The sequence below is a fragment of the Panthera pardus genome, unplaced genomic scaffold, assembly GCF_024362965.1.
Source record: "Panthera pardus isolate Hobbes unplaced genomic scaffold, ASM2436296v1 HiC_scaffold_10, whole genome shotgun sequence".
Lineage (NCBI taxonomy): Eukaryota > Metazoa > Chordata > Mammalia > Carnivora > Felidae > Panthera > Panthera pardus.
This window is the reverse complement of record NW_026526655.1, coordinates 35,225,704-35,247,135: the sequence shown is the minus strand read 5'-3', so window position 1 is coordinate 35,247,135 and position 21,432 is coordinate 35,225,704. Positions and strand designations below refer to the sequence as shown.

The 21,432-nt window shown below is 37.4% G+C and overlaps 1 protein-coding gene across 2 annotated transcripts in view; it reads left to right on the top strand.

Annotated features, from left to right (window-relative positions):
- SGO2 (shugoshin 2) overlaps nucleotides 1-21,432 on the top strand; it is a 68,521-nt gene that overhangs the window by 889 nt on the left and 46,200 nt on the right. Inside the window, exon 1 of one of the 2 annotated variants that reach the window (XM_019428371.2) lies at nucleotides 21,295-21,418. The exons of the other annotated variant lie outside the window; for it this stretch is intronic. The gene's annotated coding sequence lies outside the window, so the exon portion shown is untranslated. Of the gene's footprint in view, nucleotides 1-21,294; nucleotides 21,419-21,432 lie in introns of those variants that run through there. 2 annotated transcript variants of the gene reach the window in all.

The following is a 21,432-nucleotide window of genomic DNA, read 5'->3' as shown; positions in this document are numbered from 1 at the left end:
GGAGAGTGGTAAGGTTGATTCATCCTATAAATTGAGCATTAGCCTGGACCACACGCTAGGAGTGATGGACTGAACAAGACAATCAATGCCCAATGGCACTTGTATTTTAGTGTCAGGGTCAGAACATTGCTTCTGGGAGCACCTGGCTAGCTCCCTCCTAAAGCATGTGACTAATGATCTCAGGGTTGGGAGTTCCAGCCCCATGTTAAGGGTAGAGATTACTTAAATAAAGAAAACTTTTTCTGTAAATTAGGCTCTGTGAGCCATACACACCTACTCAACTTTGCTGTTGCAGTGTTAAAGCAGTTATAGATAGTATATAAATGAGGGTGGCTGTATTCCAACTTTAGTTGTGGACACAGAAATTTGAATTTCACATAATTTTCATGTGTTGTGAAATATTCTTTAAAAAATTTTTTTCAGGGGTGCCTGAGTGGCTCAGTTGGTTTAGCGTTTGACTCTTGATTTCACCTCAGGTCACGATTTCACCGTTTGTGAGTTAGAGTTTGAGCCTCATGTCAGGCTCTACGCGGTTGGTGCAGAACCTGTTTGGGATTCTCTTTCTCTCCCTCTCTGCCCCTCCTCAGCTTGTGTGCATGCACACCCCCCCAAATAAATTTAAAAACTTAAAAAATGTTTTTTCAAACACTTAAATATGTAAAAACCATTCTTAGATCATGGGCCATGCCGAAACAATTGGCTGCCTATGGGCCATACTTTGCCTACTCCTGTTCAAGTGGGAGAAACAGACACTAAGCTAAATAGTTACAGATAGTGGTAACTACTTAAGAGGAAATAGGATAATGTTTGGTGGAGATGATGGCTGGGGTGGAGAAGGCCCTGGATGCTGATGAGGGGACATTCAAGTTGAGCACTAAGGATGAGAATGAGCCTGCCCTCTGAAGAGATGGGGGGAAAAGTAATTTATAAAAAAGAGAGAGCAAGCAAAAAAGGCCCAAGGCAGGAAAGAATTGACAATTTGTAAGAAGAGAAAGGATACTAGTGTGGCTGGAGCTTGGTGAGCATGAGGACAAGGAGGAAGGTGATATGAGATGAAGCTAAAAAGATAGGCAGGAGCCAGGTTTTAAAGTACTTATGGTGGTTGTGGGAGTTTAAATTTTACCCTAAGCATAATGGAAAGCCATTGAAAGGTTTTAAGCAGGGAAATGGCATGCTTGATTTACTGTTAAAAAAAAAAAATCACTCTTGTTACTGTGATGAGAATGGATTGGAGAGGCATAAGATGAGACTAGGTGACCGTTGCAATAATCCAGGGGAGAAATGGCATAGCTTCTACTCAGTGATGATGGCAATAGAGAAAAGTAGATGGCTGCAAGATATATATTTAGGAAACAGAAATAACATAAAATTGCTGATAGTTCAACTATAGTGTGTTCAGGTTCTTTGAGGAACAGACTGTAAGATCAGATTAGACATGCAGAAGACTTACTGGGGAAGACACCTGTGAGGGAAAAACAGGGAGGGCTCTGAAGGGGACTGGGAAAACCTTTAGACTGGATGCTGATTCAACTCTCATGGAAGACAGGGAAAAATGGGTAGGAAAAGTTGTAGATATGATGCAATTCTAAGAATCTTTCAAGAAAGCCAATGGGGAGTCCTCAAGCCAATGTCCCCCATCAGAGGAGTCCTATGTCTCCTGGGAAGGGGACTGTCTTAGTGACCCTGTCTCAGTCACTGGCTAGAGCAGTCGGTAGGATGTGCAGCCTGGATCATGGTGATAGATTTCAGAGCACGGCAACTGGGGCCATCAGTCAGTAATGCTCCCTGTAATCAGAGATCTGAGAGATGTGTTTTCATGGCTGCCCCATATGGGAAAGGGAAAATATAGGATCACTTCTAAATTGTTGGCTTGACCAACTGAATGATGGTACCATTTACTAAAATGGTGATTTATGGGAGCAATCAGAAACTGTAATTAGGACTTTAATGATTGAGATGTTTACTAGACATCCAAGTAAATAGATTACATAGCAACTGGATAAATCTGGAGCTCAGGAGTGAAGTTCTGTGCTAAAGGTGTGAATTTGGAAGGCATCGGCATTTAAAGCCATGGGACTGGATAAAATCGCCTATTCAAAGAACAGGTAAATGAGATATAGGATGGAGCACTGTCTCCAATACTTAGAGTTCAGGTTTAGAAGGAAAATCCAGAGGGGAGAAGAATATGGAGCGGCAGAGAAGAAAATGTCATTTCTGTCAAATGCTGTTACGAGGTCAAGAGTCCATTAGATTTGGTAGTATACACATTCTTGGTGACCTTGACAAAAGCAGTTTCAATGCTGTGATGAAGATGCAAGCCCAGATAAAAGTGGGTTGAAGGGTGAATGTGAGATGGGAAATTGGCTATAGAGAAGACGTATGGTGGAGAGAATGAGAGAAGTGGGGCTGTAGTTAAGGTGGGATGCGGGGTCAGGGAAAGAAGCTAGGATGAGAGTTACTATAGCAAGTCATGCTGGTGGGAGTGATGCAATGGATAGGTAGAGATTGGTGGTGCAGGGGAAAGAGGGGACCACTGAAGGAATATGATACTTGAGAAGACAAAAGGGTACTTGGAGCGGCACAAGTGGAGTAATTTCCTTTTAAAAAAATTATTTTAATTCCAGTTAGTTAACATACAGTGTTATATTTGTTTCAGGTATATAATATAGTGATTCAACAGTTCCATACAACACCTGTGCTCTTCATAACAGGTGCACTCCTTAATTCCCATCACCTATTTCACCCATCACCCACCCACCTCCCCTCTGATGACCATCAGTTCGTCACAGTTAAGAGTCTATTTCTTGCTCACTCTGTCTTTCCCCTTTGCTCATTTGTTTTGTTTCTTAAATTCCACACATGAGTGAAGTCCTATGATATTTGTCTTTCTCTGACTGACTTACTGAGCTTAGCATAATATTCTCTAGCTCAATCCATGTCATTGCAAATGGTAAGATTTCATTCTTTTTCGTGGCTGAATAATATTCCACAGGTGGAAGACTTTTTGTTAGACAAGAGCAGAGAGGAGATAAAACAGAGAAGATAAAGTTCCTATGAACTGGTAAATCTCACAGTGGTTAAATGAGGAAATTCTGATTGAATGGTTTCTACTTTCTCTATTAACTCTAAAGCAAGGTCAGAGGCTGACAGTAAAGAAGATGAGGTATGGATGAGGTTTGAGAAAGAATAAAGTATGAATTATTTATTTTGAGAAATTTAAAAATCAGACTTTCTATGGAAATATGATAATGATTTCCAAGAAGGAATGAGAGCCTATTTGAAGATTATAATCATTCTAACATGGATGATCATTCCAGTTATGTGACTTTTATCCAACAACATTCAACAGCTTCATTTTAGAGAATGATAATGGGACTCAGCTAGGGTTGAAATATAATACAAGGAGAGAGGGGCAAAAGAGTTGAGGATGTTTGCAAGTGATTGATTCCCCTGATGGACAATGGACTCTAAACTGGGTAAGGAGAGAAATAACTATCTAGAGTTGGTGATGGATAGTGAAAAAAGTAGTGAGGTTAATGGATTGGAGAGCTCCATGAAGTTAAGGAATTATTTAAATAGGAGTACTAGAGTAAGTGAGCTGGAAGAATTGGGGGCAGTGGTCAGAGAATATCATATTATACTTATTTTATTTTACTTAGGTTTACATACTAAACTTTATTTAATTGACATATGTATAATTGACATACAGTGTCACATTTCAGATGTACAGCATATTGATTAGATAATTCTATATATTATTGATGCTTACCAAGATCAGTATAGTCACCATCTGTCATCATACAATGTTACTACAGTATTATTTACTATATTCCCTATGCTGTACTTTCCATTTCTTCAACTTATTTGTTTTATACTGGAAGTTTGTACTTCTTAGTGTCCTTCCTCTACTTTGCCCATCCCTCCACCCTCCTTCCCTCTGGCAGCCACCAGTTTGTTCTCTGAATTTAAGAGTATGTTTTGTTCATTTGTTTTTGTTTTTGCTTTTAGATTCCACCACATATAAGTGAAATCATATGGTATTTTTCCTTCTCTGTCTGACTTATTTCACCTAGCATAATAATACCCTCTAGATCCATCCATGTTGTCACAACTGGCAAGATTTCATTTTTATGGCTGAGTAATGTTCCATTATATGTGTGTATGTATGTGTGTTTATATATATATGTATATATAATTACATATATGTGTGCATATATATATGAGTGTGTACATATATATATATACATATATGCACACATATACATACAAAGATGTTGAGCATCTTTTCATTTATCTGTTGGCCATCTGTATGTCTTCTTTGGAAAAATGTTTATTTAATCCTTTGACCGTCTTTCAATTGTAGTGTTTTTTGGTTTTGAGTAGTGTCAGTTCTTTATATATTTTGGATATCAGATGTATCATTTGCAAATACCTTCTCCCATTAACTAGGTTGCCCTTTTACTTTGTTAATGGTTTCCTTTGCAGCACAAAACTTTGATTTTGGTATAGTCCCAATAGTTTATTTTTACCTTTGTTTCCCTTCCTTGCGGAGACATATCCATAAATATATTTTTAAGGCAGATGTCCAAGAGATTACTGCCTATGTTTTCTTTTAGGAGTTTTATGATTTCAGGTCTCCCATTTAGGTTTTTAATCCATTTTGAGTTTATTTTTGTGTATGGTGTAAGAAAGTGGTTCTGTTTCATTCCTTGCATGTAGCTGTACAGTTTTCCCATTTTCCCATTTACTGAAGAGACTGTCTTTTTACCATTGTAAACATATGTAAAAACATATTCTTGTCTCCTTTGTTGAAGATTAATTGACCATATAGACATGGGTTTATTTTTAGGTTCCCTATTCCTTCTATTGATCTATATGTCTATTTTTGTGCCAGTACCATACTGTTTTGGTTACTAAAGCTTTGTAGTATATCTTGAAATCTGGGATTGCAATACCTCCAGCTTTGTTCTTTCTCAAGAAGCCTGAGAAATAGCTTTGGATTTTCATGGCCTTTTGTGGTTCCATACAAATTTTAGGGTTATTCTAGTTCTGTGAAAAATGCTATGGGTATTTTTATAGGAATTGCATTGAATTTGTAGATTGTTTTGGGTAGTATGGACACTGTAATGATACTCTTTGAATCCATGAACATGGCATATCTTTCCATTTATTTGTTTTGTCTTCAATTTCTTTCACAAGTGTCTTATAGTTTTCAGAGCATGGGCCTTTTACTTCCTTGGTTAAATTTATTTCTAAGTATTTTTTTCTTGTTGATACAATTATAAATGGTATTGTTTTCTTAATTTCTCTTTCTTCTACTTTATTGTGTATAGAAACACAATAAATTTCTGTATATTAACTTTGTATCTTACAACTTTTCTGACTTCATTTATCAATTCTAATAATTTTTTGGTGAGGTCTTTAGGGTTTTCTATATATATGGTGTCATGTCACCTGTGAGTAGTGACAGTTTTACTTCTTCCTCACCAATTTGGAAGTCTTTTGAATGTCTGATTGCTGTAGCTAGGACTTCCAGTACTGTGTTGAATGAAAGTAGTGAGAGTGGACACCCCTGTTTTGCCAGAAAGGATCATACTTGATTTCAGTATTTCAGAGGTATTATTATTACAATGACTGTAATGCCATGTTTCCACGTGAGTGAGGTAGAAGAACAGCTAATGGAAGTAAGGAGTTTAAAATATTATTATTATTAGATGAGTTATCCCCATAAGTAGTAAAGTCAACAAGAGTAGAAAGAAAGAAGATTAAACAGAAGCTAATATCATCAATAATGGATGATTAGAAGAACCTTAGAAGACTACATTGAGGAGACAAGGACAGATACTATATCCAGGTGGCACAGAGTTCAGATTAGCTAGAACTTAGAGAAAGGATGGAGGAAAAAAATGTTTTTTAACAGTAATGGGAGAAAAAAAGACACCAACCCCACCTCCTAGCCTTGACGTATGCAGGGAGTGGAAGGAAAAGGAGTCACTACTTGAGAGGCTGCAGAGGAAGCAGTCTCTAGGAACAGACAAGTTTCAGTTAAAAAAAAAAAAAGAAAAAGAAAACAGGATGAGAGAAATGAAGGGAGCATTTAAAAAGGGAACTCTAAGAAGCTCAGTGGAAATGTTTAAGAGGAATGAGAAGAGTCGGGAATTGGTTCAGACTAGTGGACACACTAGCAGTATGGGCATGGGAACCCAATTGGCAGTGGACAACTTGAGAGGCTGAGACTCCTGGAGTGTTAAGGTAAACAGGGATCTGAGCCAGGATGAGAACAGTCCTCATGGTCTATTAGTACAAGGTTCAAGCCAAAGCCCAGATATTTAGCTCAACAGCATTGGGGTGACCCCACCCTCTGGCTCTTCCCCACTGTATGGTATAATGAATGGAGGGGAAGATCTTATAAGGAAGCCAAGCATCAGGAAAGCCCTTAGCTGACTATTCTCTCTACCACCTCTCCAAGAAGTAAGGATAATCCCAGCTCTGATGCAACAAAGCTTGAGGGGAAGGAAAAGAGAAAGCACCATATAAATCAAAGCCTGAGTCACAGGCCTGATCAAAGTCAAGACCAGTCTTCTCTTCCAGCTCTCCCTGGTATGGGAAAGATAGGGACTTTTCATGGTTGAGGAGGAGCAAATAACTTCACGTATATTCTTTGGAAAAAGATTCCCAAACCATAAACAATTTCCTCCTTCCAACCTTGGACAAGGTTATAGGAAGGAGAATGAGGGGGTCTGGTTGCTCCTTTATTTATTTAATCTCAATGGATTGCAGTGTTTTTCTTTTTATGTGATTTGCTTTTTATTTGCTTAATGTTTGTTTATTTTTGAGAGAGAGAGAGACAGAGCGAAAGCAGGGGAGGGGCAAAGAGAGACAGAGACACAGAATCCGAAGCAGGCTCCAGGCTATGAGATCATGACCTGAGCCAAAGTCGAACACTTAAACTTAACCAACTGAACCACCCAGGTGCCCCTGCAGTGTTTTTCTTTTTAAAATGCCTCGTGGAAGAGTGCATTTCCATCAAAATAATACTAATGTAGAATTTTTGAGTAGCCAAGATAATAGCAGCCATAGCTGCATAAATCTGAATTTCCCAATTCCTTCTCCAAAAACATAATACAGTACAATAAAAAGAACAAATAAAACTACATGAAACTCATGCTATCTGTAAAACTAAAAGAGAACACCCAAACTTCAAATTATCCATAAATAGAAAAATAAACACCAAACTTTAGCAAATTGTGTCCCTTGGTCCTACTGCAAACTTGCACAAAGATAAAGCACAGTCTGGAAAGAATACATGGGAGAAAAGGAGAGCTTTTGACAAGCCTATAACTGATCTAAGATAACCATGACCAAGAAAAGTCTACTCTTTTGCTAAAATAGTGGTGAAGAATTCTGGTAGATCAAAACACTATATAATAAAAAAAAAAAATGCACATGATTCAAGGTGACACTGTGTGAAAATCATTGCTTCTAGAGGGAATGGAGACACACCCTTAAGGAAAGAAGTAAAAGGAAAATTTAGGGTCAAGTAAGGAAAAAGATATCCCAAACTGTGAAAATATGCAATTGTTAGCCCATACCGCACCTGCATGCACGCACATACATACATACACACACACACACACACACACACACCATCAAGAATCTGTATTTCACTACAGAAGAGGGCACCCTTGAACTTGAAATCTTACCAATCATCCAAAATATTTGAAGTGAATAGGTGAAAATAGAGTAAATATATACAAAGCTATTATAAGAAGAAAACAGAAAACAAGGTTTTATCAAGTCTGATAAAAAAGTATCCCTCTAACAAAGAACAACCCAAAGTAGAAGAAAACTGCACCACACACCCCAAAGTGAATTAAGTATCCACATAGAAATTTGGGGGGATATGAAAAACCACCTTGAACCCCAAATTCAGTAATTAAAAAATAAAAATTGATTTTTTAAGAAAGGAAGAAATAAAAAGATTGAACCCAGGAAGGAAACAGAAGAAAAAGACCAAAATTATCACAGAAATGAAGTATAAATTGCAAAATTTCTGAGGAAAATAAAGTCAAGTGAAAATTTAATAAGGGGCATTGAAAAAATTCAGGAAAATAACCAAGATAATGAAAATGAGATACAAAATTAAAAGTAGTTAGAGTCAGAGAAAAATAAAGATGAAGAAGAAACAACATACAAATAATGGCAGTACCTGAAGAAGATAAACAGAACAACACTGGAACAGAACTATAAAAGAAGATGTAAATCTATGTACTGAAAGGACCCATCAGTGCATGGGAAAATTAACCAGAATTATCAATTTCAAGACATAAGCAAGTGGGTTGCCTCAGTGGCTCAGTTGGTTGAGCGTCCAACTCTCTTGGTTTTGGCTCAGGTCATGATCCCAGAGTCGTGGGGTTGTGTTGGGCTCCACACTGAGCATGGAGCCTGCTTAAGATTCTGTCTCTCTCTCTCTCTCTCTCTGTCTCTCTCTCTCTCTCTCTGTCTCTCTCTGTCTTTCTCTCTCTCTCCCCCCCCCCCACCCCTCTCTCCCACCTCTGTGCTCTCTCTCTCTCTCAAATAAAAAGAAATTAAATATATATATATGTATGTGTATATATATATGTATGTGTGTATATATATGTATGTGTGTATATATATATATATTACATATATATATATTTTATATGGGTGGCTCAGTCGGTTAAGCGTCCAACTTCAGCTCAGGTCATGATCTCGTGGTTTGTGAGTTTGAGCCCCACGTCAGGCTCTGTGCCTGACAGCTCGAGGCCTGGAGGCTGCTTCGGATTCTGTGTCTCCCTCTCTCTCTGCCCCCCCCCCACCCCCACTCACACTCTGTCTCTCTCTCCTTCAAAAATAAATAAACATTAAAAAAATTAAAAAATATATATATATATGTAAGTAAAACTATTGGATTTCAAAGATAAGTACCCAAGCCTTCAAGCAACAAAAGATCAAGAAATTACAAGAATGAGAGAATTAAACTGGCTCAAAAACAACGAAGGCAACAACAGAACAGCACTTTTTTAAAACTCAAGGAAAAGAAGTGTGAATAAAAAATATTCAGTCAACTTGTTTTTCAAGTAGTAAAGCAAGAGGAAATGAATTTTCAACTGGAAAAATTCAGGGAATTTTGTATACATGAGCCCCTCTTGAAGAATCTGGGAAAAGATGTTTTCCATCCAACCAAGTGGCAAAATTTCATCAAAAGGGTTGATGATGATCATTTACCATATTTAATTGTAAATCTAAAATTACACAAAGGTGAGAACAAAACTCAAAGAATAATGTGTAATAGGGTCTAACAAAGTAGAAATAATGTAAATAAAATGGGAGACACTAGAGAGATAAAAGAAAGTAGAATAAGTTCATTGATTGTGAATAAGCAGTAAATAGGGGTCAAGGGTAATATTAAAATTGGTGAGTCAGGTGATAAATGATTAAACAAGAAAGAACTAAGGGCTTTAGAAAAGTTATGAATACAAAGATAACCACCAGAATAATACTATAAACGTTCCTAAATACAAAAGGAAATTTTAAAAATTAAAAGCAAAGAGGGGCTCCTGGGTGGCTCAGTCGGTTAAGCATCCAACTTCGGATCAGGTCATGATCTCACAGCCCATGAGTTCAAGCCCCACATCAGGCTCTGTGCTGACAGCTCAGAGCCTGGAGCCTGTTTCAGATTCTGTGTCTCCCTCTCTCTCTGACCCTCCCCCATTCATGCTCTGTCTCTCTCTGTCTCAAAAATAAATAAACATTAAAAAAAATTTTTTTAATAAAAATTAAATTAAATTAAAAGCAAAGAAAAATGCATCATATACGGAAAGAAACCTAACAATTACAACAATGTTAATATCATTACTTTATATAAAATAATTTTAACATAAAATGATAGTAGAACTAAGCATATGTCATATCAATCAATATGAATAAGTTTATGTATTAAAAAACAAAGATTTTCCAGGAGACTATAGATGCTGGAGAGGATGCGGAGAAACGGGAACCCTCTTGCACTGTTGGTGGGAATGCAAATTGGTGCAGCCATTCTGGAAAACAGTGTGGAGGTTCCTCAAAAAATTAAAGATAGACCTACCCTATGACCCAGCAATAGCACTGCTAGGAATTTACCCAAGGGATACAGGAGCACTGATGCATAGGGGCACTTGTACCCCAATGTTTATAGCAGCACTCTCAACAATAGCCAAATTATGGAAAGAGCCGAAATGTCCATCAACTGATGAATGGATAAAGAAATTGTGGTTTATATACACAATGGAGTACTACGTGGCAATGAGAAAGAATGAAATATGGCCCTCTGTAGCAACGTGGATGGAACTGGAGAGTGTTTTGCTAAGTGAAATAAGCCATACAGAGAAAGACAGATACCATATGGTTTCACTCTTATGTGGGTCCTGAGAAACTTAACAGAAACCCATGGGGGAGGGGAAGGAAAAAAAAAAAAAAGAGGTTAGAGTGGGAGAGAGCCAAAGCATAAGAGACTCTTAAAAACTGAGAATAAACTGAGGGTTGATGGGGGGTGGGAGGGAGGGGAGGGTGGGTGATAGGTATTGAGGAGGGCACCTTTTGGGATGAGCACTGGGTGTTGTATGGAAACCAATTTGACAATAAATTTCATATATTGAAAAAAAATAAAAATAAAAAACAAAGATTTTCTATTTGATTCACAAAGAAAGCAGATGAAAATAAGAAACATGTCTAAATCAAAATGATTCAGAAAGTATAAAACTAAAGGAATAGGTAGAGGTTTACTAGGTAAGTGGAAACAATAAGAAAGTGGAAGTTGTGATCCTGGTATCAAAGTAGAATTTAAGTCAAAATACATTAAATAAGACAAAGAAGGACATGTTTTAATGTCACATTCACAATGAATATATAACAGTTATGCATCCTATTCACCAAACAACTCAGCAATACATTTATAAAGCAAAAATCATGGAGCACGCAAGAAACATTGATAGAAATACACTAATTGTAGAAAACTTAAATACACCACTTCTAGTACATATGAAGTAAACAAAAAATAAGTAAGGAAAATAGATATGTAAATAGCATAAGCAATAAAGTAGATCTTATGGATATATTTATTCTATACCCTGAAAATAGAGAATACAATAGTAACAAAGAAGATAAAATATTTCAGAATAAAGTTATCAAGAAATGTGCAAACTTCATACAAGAAAAACTTTAAAACACCCCTGAAAGATACAAAAATGGGCTTGAAAAAACTGAAAGACATTCCATAATGTCATAAAGATAACTAGTTTTCTCTAAGTTAATTTATAAATTTAACAAATACCAGCAAAATTACCAACAGGATTTGTATGGAGCTAGTTAAGTTGATCTTAAAATTCACTTGGAAAAATAAACATGCAAAAATAGCCTGGAAAACACTGAAAAAGAAAAGTTTATGAGAGGAGAGTGGCGTATATTAAAATATACTATAAGTCTGGTTTTTTATCTTTTCATGGTACTGGTGCATGAATTGACAAATAGACCAGTAGAATAAAATAGAAATTACAGAAATAGATCCAAATACATATGGAAATTTAATGTGATAAATGTGTTATCTCAAATCACTTGGGAAAAGGTGGACATTTTAACAAATACTGGTGGGATAATTGGTTTGCTATTTGGAGAAAGATAAAATTAAAAGCCAGTCTCATGGGGCACCTGGGTGGCTCAGTCGGTTAAACATCCGACTTCAGCTCAGGTCATGATTGAGCCCTGGAGCCCTGCATCCGGCTCTGTGCAGACAGCTCAGAGCATGGAGCCTGCTTCAGATTCTGTGTCTCCCCTCTCTCTGCCCCTCCCGTGCTCATGCTCTGTCTCTCTCTGTCTCTCAATAATAAAGAAACGTTAAAAAAAAAAAAAAAAAAAAAGCAAGTCTCACACTATAAGAATAAACTCCAAAAGCACCAGGGATATAAATGTCAAAGATGAAGTCATATAAGTACTAGAAGAAATAATGTATGGTTTTCTCTACAACCTGTATGTAGGAAAAGACTTTCTAATTACAACTAAAAATTCAGATGCAATAAAAAATAAAATTGATAGATTTGACTGTGTTTAAACATTTTTTTGAACAAAAAATAGAGAAATTCCTAACTGTGAGATGATTTACATGCACACACCATTTTTCACATATTTCTCAAAAATATGAAAAGATACCCAAACTCACTCATACGTGAAATGAAAGTTAAATCTACCCTGATGGTATACCACCAACAGTGTGAACATTCTAAGCACAAAGTTAGTGATTGCAGTATTGTACTTGCAAAATATCAGAAAAAAAATTAAATGTCTATACATAGGAGAGTGTGTGGATGGATCCATAGGATGGAGTACTATGAAGTTATAGAAAAGAATGAGGTCATTTTCTATGAACTAATGTAGAGTGATTTCTAGAAAATTTTGTTAAGCAAAGAAGATGAAATGTAAGATTTTTTACAGTATGTCACTTTTTGTGTAAAAATAGGAAATGAGAAAACCTACATGTATCTAATCATTTGTACAAATAAAAGCATAGGAATCATAAACAAACAAAAAACTATTAAGATTAGTTATCTATAATCGGCTTAATAATAGCCACCAAAATTATCCAAGTGCTAATCCCTGGAAACTGTGAATGTTACCTTATGTGGAAAAACTGTCTTTGTAGATGTTATTAAATTAAATACCTTCAGATGGAGAGATTATCTGGGATTTTCAGGGTGGGTCCTACACGTAATCATACGTATCTTTGTAAGAGGCAGGCAGAAGGAGATTGGACTACAGGTAGAACAGAAGGCTGTGTGATGGAAACAGAGGAAAGCAGAGTCACAAGAGGTGATGCTACTGGGTTTTGAACAAAGGAAAAAGGTCCCCAGAGTGGAGGAATGTAAGGAATGCAGCTCTGGAGGATGAAAAAGGCAAGGAAAAATTCTCCCTGGAGCTTCAGAGGGAGCACACCCTTGCTGACATACTCAGGTTAGCCCCATAAGGCTTGACTCAGAATTCTGGCCTCTGGAACTATCAGGAAATCAATTTCTGTTGTTTTAAACTACGAAATTTCTGGTGATTTGTTACAGCAGCCATAAGAAACTAATGCAGGCTGCAAGGAAGTAGGAGTGAGAAAGGGATAGAAGAAAGGAAGAGTGATACTTTTGAATACATGTATTCACAAAGTTCTGACTTCTAAAACTAGTTAATGTTTCACCTACTAAAATGCGTATATGAGTATAAACATGCACGCATCTAAAGATAGGGGAAAAAACTAAAACTATATACAAATAGACATAAGTAAACCTAACCATAATTCAAATGAATAATGTAGCCACCTTGAATAAAGGGGAGAAAATTAATGAATCCAAGAAACTTTAGGTCACAGTATTTGACTGCATAACCTTAAGGAAGAGATTAAAAAAAAAAGAATGGTAAACAGTCAACTCTAGTTAGTCAAATTTTCACAGGATTATGGGTCAGAAAGTTACTTTCTGTGTATTCTAAGACTGACAAAAAAGTAAATATATTGTAGGTAATAGGAACCAGATTTCTCACTGTCTCAGTATTTACTGTCTCAGATTTTCCATTGAAAAGGAAAATAGTAGAAGGAACCCCATTATTTTTATTGGAATTGGAAGTATCAGTGTGAATGCATGGTTTTTAAGACAGATAAGACGATGGATACAAACAAATGGTAAATATAGAAATATGGATGTTTGTATACATGTATGTATGGATATATAAAGATACATAGATTTTCAAGCTCTGTCCCCTAAGAGAGCCTGGAACTAATGACACCCCAGTAACAATGGTCCCACCAAGTGCCCAAGTTTTGGTTTCTAAACCCATTCTGCCATTCTTTAGTAAAAGGAACCAAAACTTCTTGGTGAAATTGCTGATTGAGTAATTCCCAGGGCTGGGACTGAGAAACTACAAAATGAGCCGGAAATATCCTGCTATTCCAGAAAGTTGTTCAATGAGTGATGGGGACTACCAAAGGGACACAGGAATCATCTTTAAGGGGCTGTTACTTGCCAAATGTGGGACAATTTGCTCATCAAAATTTATTATGACAATAATAGATTATAATCTATTGAATAAAATAAGAATTCATGAGTCGATACTGATAGATACTGACAGATGGTGAGAGATACTGATAGATGAGTCCATACTGATAGATAGGGGTGAGAAGAAAGCTCTTGCCAACCAATAAATGTAAAAAAAAAAAAATGATAAAATTAGAAAAAAATCACCATTTGACAACTATCATAGAAATAATTGATTTAGGAAAGATACATCAATAGATGTTAAAAACTAATGACTGGAAATTTTGATTAGAAGAATAATTACACACAACATATCTCCTCACAAGATTCTTATTAATCATAAAAAGAAATTATAATCATAAGTTATAATTCTTATTAATTATAAAGGGATTTTACAGTGGAGAAACCTGGCAGACATCACCTTAATCACGTGATCAAAGTTGAAATCACCAGTTAACAGTACAAACCAACATTATGTGCTCCTGATGGGTATATACTGAGAAGACTTCAACATTACTTCTACCCAAAATGAAAATCTGAATTTAATCCTGAGGAAATTTCAGACAATCCAAATAGAGGGACATTGTAATTTAGTGTGCCTCTACTCTTTAAAAAATGTCAAGATCATGAAAAACCAAAAAAAAAAGCTTTGTAACTTTTCCAGATTAAAGGAGTCTGTAGAGTCTGTCAAAATAAAAAGTATTATAATTAATATATAAATAAATTTATTTCAAAATAAAAAGTAAAAAAATATAAATACAATTCCATGTTGGGGGCTAAGTAGAGTTTATATGAGCTGTCTATAAATTATTCTAGCAAGACCAGAAGTCTTTCTGCAAGCTGCTCGCTCTCTCTCTCTCTCTCTCTCTATATATATATATATATATATGATAGATAGATATAGATATATAGATATAGATAGATATGGCTATATATATAATGCATAGCCTTGATTATGTCCCTTTTCTGCTCAAAAACTCACCTGTGTCCTCATTGCCAAATAATTACACCATCCCTCCATTTCTACCTAGTCCTTTATATTTACATTGTATTTGAACTGAACTATTTATCAGATAATTTACTCACTTTTACATTTTATTCCCTTTATCTTGCCCTTCTCTCAACATAAAATGCCCCTTTCCATACATTGAAATTCTCATCTGGTAAAACCCTACACATTCTTCACAGCCCCTTTATTGGTTTCCTGAGGCTATTGCAATAGTTTACCATGAACTGGGTGGCTTAGAACAGAAATTTATTCTCTGACAATTCTGGTGGCCAGAAACCCGCAATGCAAGTGTTAGCATGGCTGCTCTCCCTCTGAAGTCTCTAGGAGGAATTTGATCCTCACCTTTTCCAGCTTCTGGTGACTGTTGATGTTCCTGAATGTGTGACTGCATCCCTCTCTTTTTTTTTTTTTTAATTTTTTAAATGTTTATTTATTTTTGAGAGACAGGGCATGAGCGGGGGAGGGGCGGAGAGAGAGGAAGACACAGAATCCAAAGCAGGCTCCAGGCTCTCAGCTGTCAGCACAGAGCTGGACGCAGGGCACGAACCCACTAACGGTGAGATCATGACCTGAGCTGAAGTCAGACACCCAACCGACTGAGCCACCCAGGCACCCCTCCAACCTTCTCTTGTGAGTCTATATGTCAAATTTCTCTCAGCCTCTCTCTCATGAGAACACTTGTGATGACATTTAGAGCCCACCTGGATAATCCAGGATAATTTCCTCATCTCAAAAGCTTTAGCATAATTAAACCTTCAAAGACTCTTTTTTCAAATTAAGGTAATATCCATGATTTTGCCATATGAAGTAATTTTCACAAGTTCCAGGGATTAGGAAGTCAATATCCCTTTTCAGCCTACCACAACACCTAGGTCACATGAACTGTCCTCTATGCTGGCCTCCTGAACCTACAACCAAACAGGAATCACTCTCTCTGCTACTGTTGTGGCAATCAGCATGGACCACCTTGTATTGCTACAATGATAAGTCAGATGTACTGGTCTCTAAAATTCTCTGACAGCATGAACCTTCCATCAGTGTAACCTCATAGAACCCATTAGCTGTTTTTCCTTTTTTCTACATAATTTCTACCACTTTCTGTATAATTCATTACTTACAAAAATGGCAAATATGATCTTAAGAAAACCATGTATGTGATCTAAATAAAATTAAGATGATGGAGAAGATACATGATATTTTGTGAGTGAAAAAAATTACTAGTCCGTTTACTGAGAAAAGTACTTCATATTTGCATTTAGGGTGAACATAGCAAAGTTTTCTACAACCAACTATTATGATAAATATTTAGCTACTTACTGATGCCTGCCTTGGCTGAAAAAAATTTGATTTGCTGAGCATATTTTGGGGGGGCTTATTTATGTTAATTGTCTAAATTTTCACTCTGGGAGGAATCTGCAATTGTATTTATCTTTTCCCTCTTAAATTCTGTAGTGCTTCAGTCAGTTTGAAACCAGTACTTTTTATTTTTCTTTTTATGACTAACTGTATCTTAAGAGGCCCTACCTTTGTGTGTGGGTTGATATAACAGTGGGGAGTTTTAGGTACAAACTATTTCCTTTCATTCTGTTAGAGAAACTATAGGAGAAAAAATTTTTTAAATGTTGAGATGGTTTTTTTCCAAAAGAAGCAAATGTGTTTTTTTTTTTTTTAATGTTTATTTATTTTGAGAGAGAGAGCTGGAGAGGGGCAGAGAGAGGGAAAAAGAGAATCCCCAGCAGGTTCTGCCCTCTCAGCATGGAGTCCAATGTGAGGCTCAATCCCACGACCATGAGATCATGACCTAAGCTGAAATCAAGAGTCGGATCCTTAACTGACTAAGCCACCCAGGCACCCCAAGGAAGCAAATGTTTTAAATAAAATGAAAGCTCATAGTCCTACATTTGTATGAATTTGAAAGTTTACCGAGCACTTTTGTGTTCAAACTCACCTATGTCTACAACATCTGGGATTTAACCTCTTCTTCCTGCCTCAGAGGAAGAGGTAACCCTTCAGCCTATGGCTTAGCTCTTCTTCCAACCTCTGGATCCACATAAGTCTGCTCCACCCCTAGCCACCTAAGTCATTCACTCTCCCTCTCTACCAGCTCCCCCCTCCAGCCTATAAAAAAACTACAGATCCTCCTTCCACCCTGGATTCCCCTTCTGCTTTTGTCACTTCTGTTTTTATCCACAAAGAATTGTCTGCCCTCATCTTCACTGGGAAATGAATGACTTCTTGACTGTTAACCCCCAGGGTCATTCTTGCTCACATCTTCCTGTGGTATAAGGCAAGGTTGCCTGTCCCCTCTTTGAAATGAGCTCTTCCCTTGGCCTGCATGAAGCTTTTGTCTCCTCCTGCCCTTCACTGCTTCCCTGGATACCCTTTCATCTTTCCTCCATGTTGATGATCACCAGGGTTCTGCCTTCCACCCTCCTTGTGCTTCTACATACCCTCCGCCCATAATTTAATCACCTCCAGCAATTCCTATTACTGTCCATTGCTGACTCCCAAATCCAGATATCTCTTTTGAGTTCCATATTTATATCTGTGTGCCTGCTGGACATTTCTACCTTAGATATCCTGAAGGGACTTCAAACAGCTGAATTCATTATTGTCCATGACTGCTATTCTTTTGCATTTGTAGTGAGGAGTAGAACAAAAAATGGGTATGTTGAGGAAGGGTACAGATGGAGGTCTCTTGGGACCCACTCCAGCAGCCAGGGGAATGTCCATGTGGAGAGAACTCTGGAGTTTTGGGCTTCAGGGCCCTGCACTGTTGGATGGTGCATGTTAATGTAAATCTGTTAGTGAAGCTAGTGATTATGACAGCTGACTTTTCAAGCCCTCCCCAAGCCTCCAGTGTGTATGGTTTGGATTTTATCACAGGAAATCTTGAGTAAAGAAATGCTTGAACCTCTTTGGAAAATCCTGTGGAGGCACAGGCTAGAGATTGGGAAGTAGACTCAACCCCTGTCTCAGTACAGCCCAGTGTGTGGATTAGGGTAGAGGTGATGAAAGAGTCCTCTGGCTGGAGGTCATCCAGCCAGACAGCCAGTTAGACCAAGACCCCTGATTATTTTATCCCTCCCCCAGAGAAGCCTCCCTGCCACACATACATAAACTTAGGTCAGAGATAAGATTGCTTAGTTCCCCTGTTACATATTCCCTGCCCTTGCCGAAACCAGAGAGACCATGTTGAATCATCTTAAATCTCTACTTATAATGTATGGGAATGGATTGTTTGCTTGTCTGCCTTATCCCTTAAGGAAACAGGATTTGCCTCATCCATTTTCACCTCTAGCATAATGCCAAATGCAAAAAGGACTAAAAATAAATAAATAAACTGAAGAAAAAGAGAAAGCTGGCAAGCAGGTAACATAAGTAAATTTACATGATGAATGTCATGCCTTGAAACTGAAATGACAGTGACCAGCCATTTCTTCCACTATCTCAAAATGGCCCCGGCCAGACTGCCTGTGTTCAAATTCTAGCTGTATCACATACTAAACTTTGCAGAATTTACTTACATTTTTTTGTGCCTCAGTTTTCTCAACCATAAAAAGGAAATAATAGTACCTACCACATAGGATCACTGTGAGAATTGAAAAGGCATATAAAGGGCTTGACACAGTGCCTAGGACATGGAAAATGCTAGATACATGTTATCTGCTGCTGTTATGATTATTACCTATTCCTAACCTGGCACAGCAGGAAGTCTTTTCATTGAAGAAAATAGAAATAATTATTATAATACAGTAGCATAAAATGCTGAAAAGAACCTTTATCATTCTTTTGGCTGCCCAGCTCAAAAGCCCTTCCTGAGCCTAAATGGGAGGTAGAGGTGGCCTCTTACTAAGAAGCTAAAAAAGCCAGACCCCGGCTGAATGTTCAGGACTCCCTTCCAGCTAGACTTTGTAACTTATGATCCAGGTTTTACCAGTGAGACACACTCAATGCAGGCCTACCAACAGGAGCTAGTGGCACCAGGCAGCAGGGATGGGGGACCTATATTAGGGTCATGCCCACTTTCTCTAAAGGTGGCAGTGGTGGAGGTCCCAGTGGTAGCATGTAGGGCCTCTGCTGGCTATGTAAGATCAACAGTATCCTCACAAGCTGTGCTGGTAGCATGACCGTGCTGGGTCTTTGTTGCCAAGACCCTCTTGTTCCTGTTTTCAAGTCCACTTCTCTATCCTCTCGAGAAGTGCTTTAAACCACCCAATGCCCTTTTCTGCTTCTGTCAGCCTGGGTTAGTTTTTCTTGGTGCAATTCAACCTGCCAGATTGATATACATTATGCATTCAGATGGTTTAATAAAATGTAAGTACACCATTTCTATTTTGTTTTATTGGTTTATTGATTTGCAATATGTGTCTTCTATTCAGCTCCTAGACAGGGACTGTTTTTCTTAGGTGATTGGTGAGGGGGGGTGGGTCAGGGCAATCAAATTTTAATTGACTGGAATCTACCCTTAGGTAAAAAAAAATCAGGCAATTAATGGGTGTAGGAATAAAGGAAAATGGAGGGAGAGGAGCAAAACCAGTACCTTGTGCAGGTATGATAAGAGTATCATAATAGGACCAAGAGCTCATTTAATTTAACTGGTTTATTTTACAGATAAGGAGCCTACAACAAAGAACACATAGCTAATGTGTGTTCAAGGTACAACTAACTGTCTCTTCACACTCCTAGTTCAGGGTTTCTGCCTCTATCCATTCTACCAAGAGGCAAATGACCTAAAAGCAGGCTGAAATCAAGGTAAATTCAGTTCAATTAATTATACCTTTTAAGTTTATGATTGTGAATGAAAAGAATTTACATTTTCAAGAGATTTTTACAATTTACAAAGCATTGGTTTGTTAAATTCTTTCAACTGCCCAAAATAAGTTAATTATCACTTTTTTTAAAAAATAGGTTTTGGTATTCACGTCTTGAAAAAGTTTTGAACATCTCTTTTACCTCTGACTACTCTCCCTTTTCTATTTGTTTTGGTTTTGAAGTAGTAGCTACAAAATAAGACAAGAAAAAAGCAATGTAAGTGTACTTAGTTTTTTAAAATATTAACGTATTTGAACAAAATGATCTGCTGATTGGAACCATCATAAAAATATATTGGATGTTGTTATTAACCTCCATATTACAAATGAAGAAACAGAAGCTTAAAGAGATTATGTGGCTTGGCCAAGATTAAATAGGCACTAAATGGCAGAGCCATGTCATGGTTCATTTAAAAATCATGTAACATATATTGAGCATTTAATGTGTCAGGCTGGGTAAACAAGATACTGTGCTAGTTAATCCGTAGATAAACCAGAAATTTCTAAAACCAGTATATTACATACTGAACCACTTATATTGAAGTTTTTACTGAACTATAAACTGTAATTTTAGCAGCTGGCCAATCAATAAATACTCTTCTACTTATACAAGATTCATGTAGCCAGATCTCTTTGGACACCAATCTTTAAAGATATTAAACTAAAAGATCTAACTCAGAATCATGTTTGACATAATTCTTCTAGATTTTCTAAGGTAAAGTGGAAATCTGTGATTCTCAAATGTCCCCAAATGGACAAAAAAATGACAGGAATATGAAGTTGACTGCATCACTCTATAACCAATTATTAAAATCTAGATTTAGTAAGCTATTTTCAGTTTCTGTCTAATGACATACAAAGAGGATATTTTATTCTCTGTATAGTTTTCCCAGGTTTTTCTATAGATTATAAAGTCACTCGTGAAAGGAAAACTAACTGACTTGGAACACAAAGTGAATAATATATGTTTTAATGTAGTTGGGTGTAACGGAAAATGCCATTCTTGTATATTTAGTTGAATCAAACCATTTGTTTAAGACCTAAATGTTCAAAGAAATTTCATTGCCACTTTTCCTTCAGCAAGTTGAAAGAAAAATAGGGAGTGCTTTTAAGTGAAAAACTAAATAAAGGTCCTGGCATCGTAATGCAAAGATGACTGTTACGCCTTTTAGACCTCTAATAAAGGCATTTTTGTTAAAGGAACGTTTCCTTTTCGGTCAATGCATCAAAAGACAGAACAACAGCCACCCGCCACCACCACCCCCAGCCCCGCCCCTGGTCCAATCTGCCACTTTCACCTTCGTTCAATAGCCCCTGCCTTGCCTGGAAACGCCCCCTCTGGCCCTCAGCTCGAGGTACCGCCCCTTCACCTCCCACTTCCTGGTAACCGCGCTCCTTTGCGCGGCCTCCTGGGGATCTGATTGGCTGATGTGGCAACCGCTAACGGCTGCGGAGTTTAAACCAGAGCCGTAGCCGCTGGCGCTGAGCTTCTCAGGCTGGGTGGTCGTCGCCCCCATGGTGAAAGGGCGGTAAGTCAGGGACC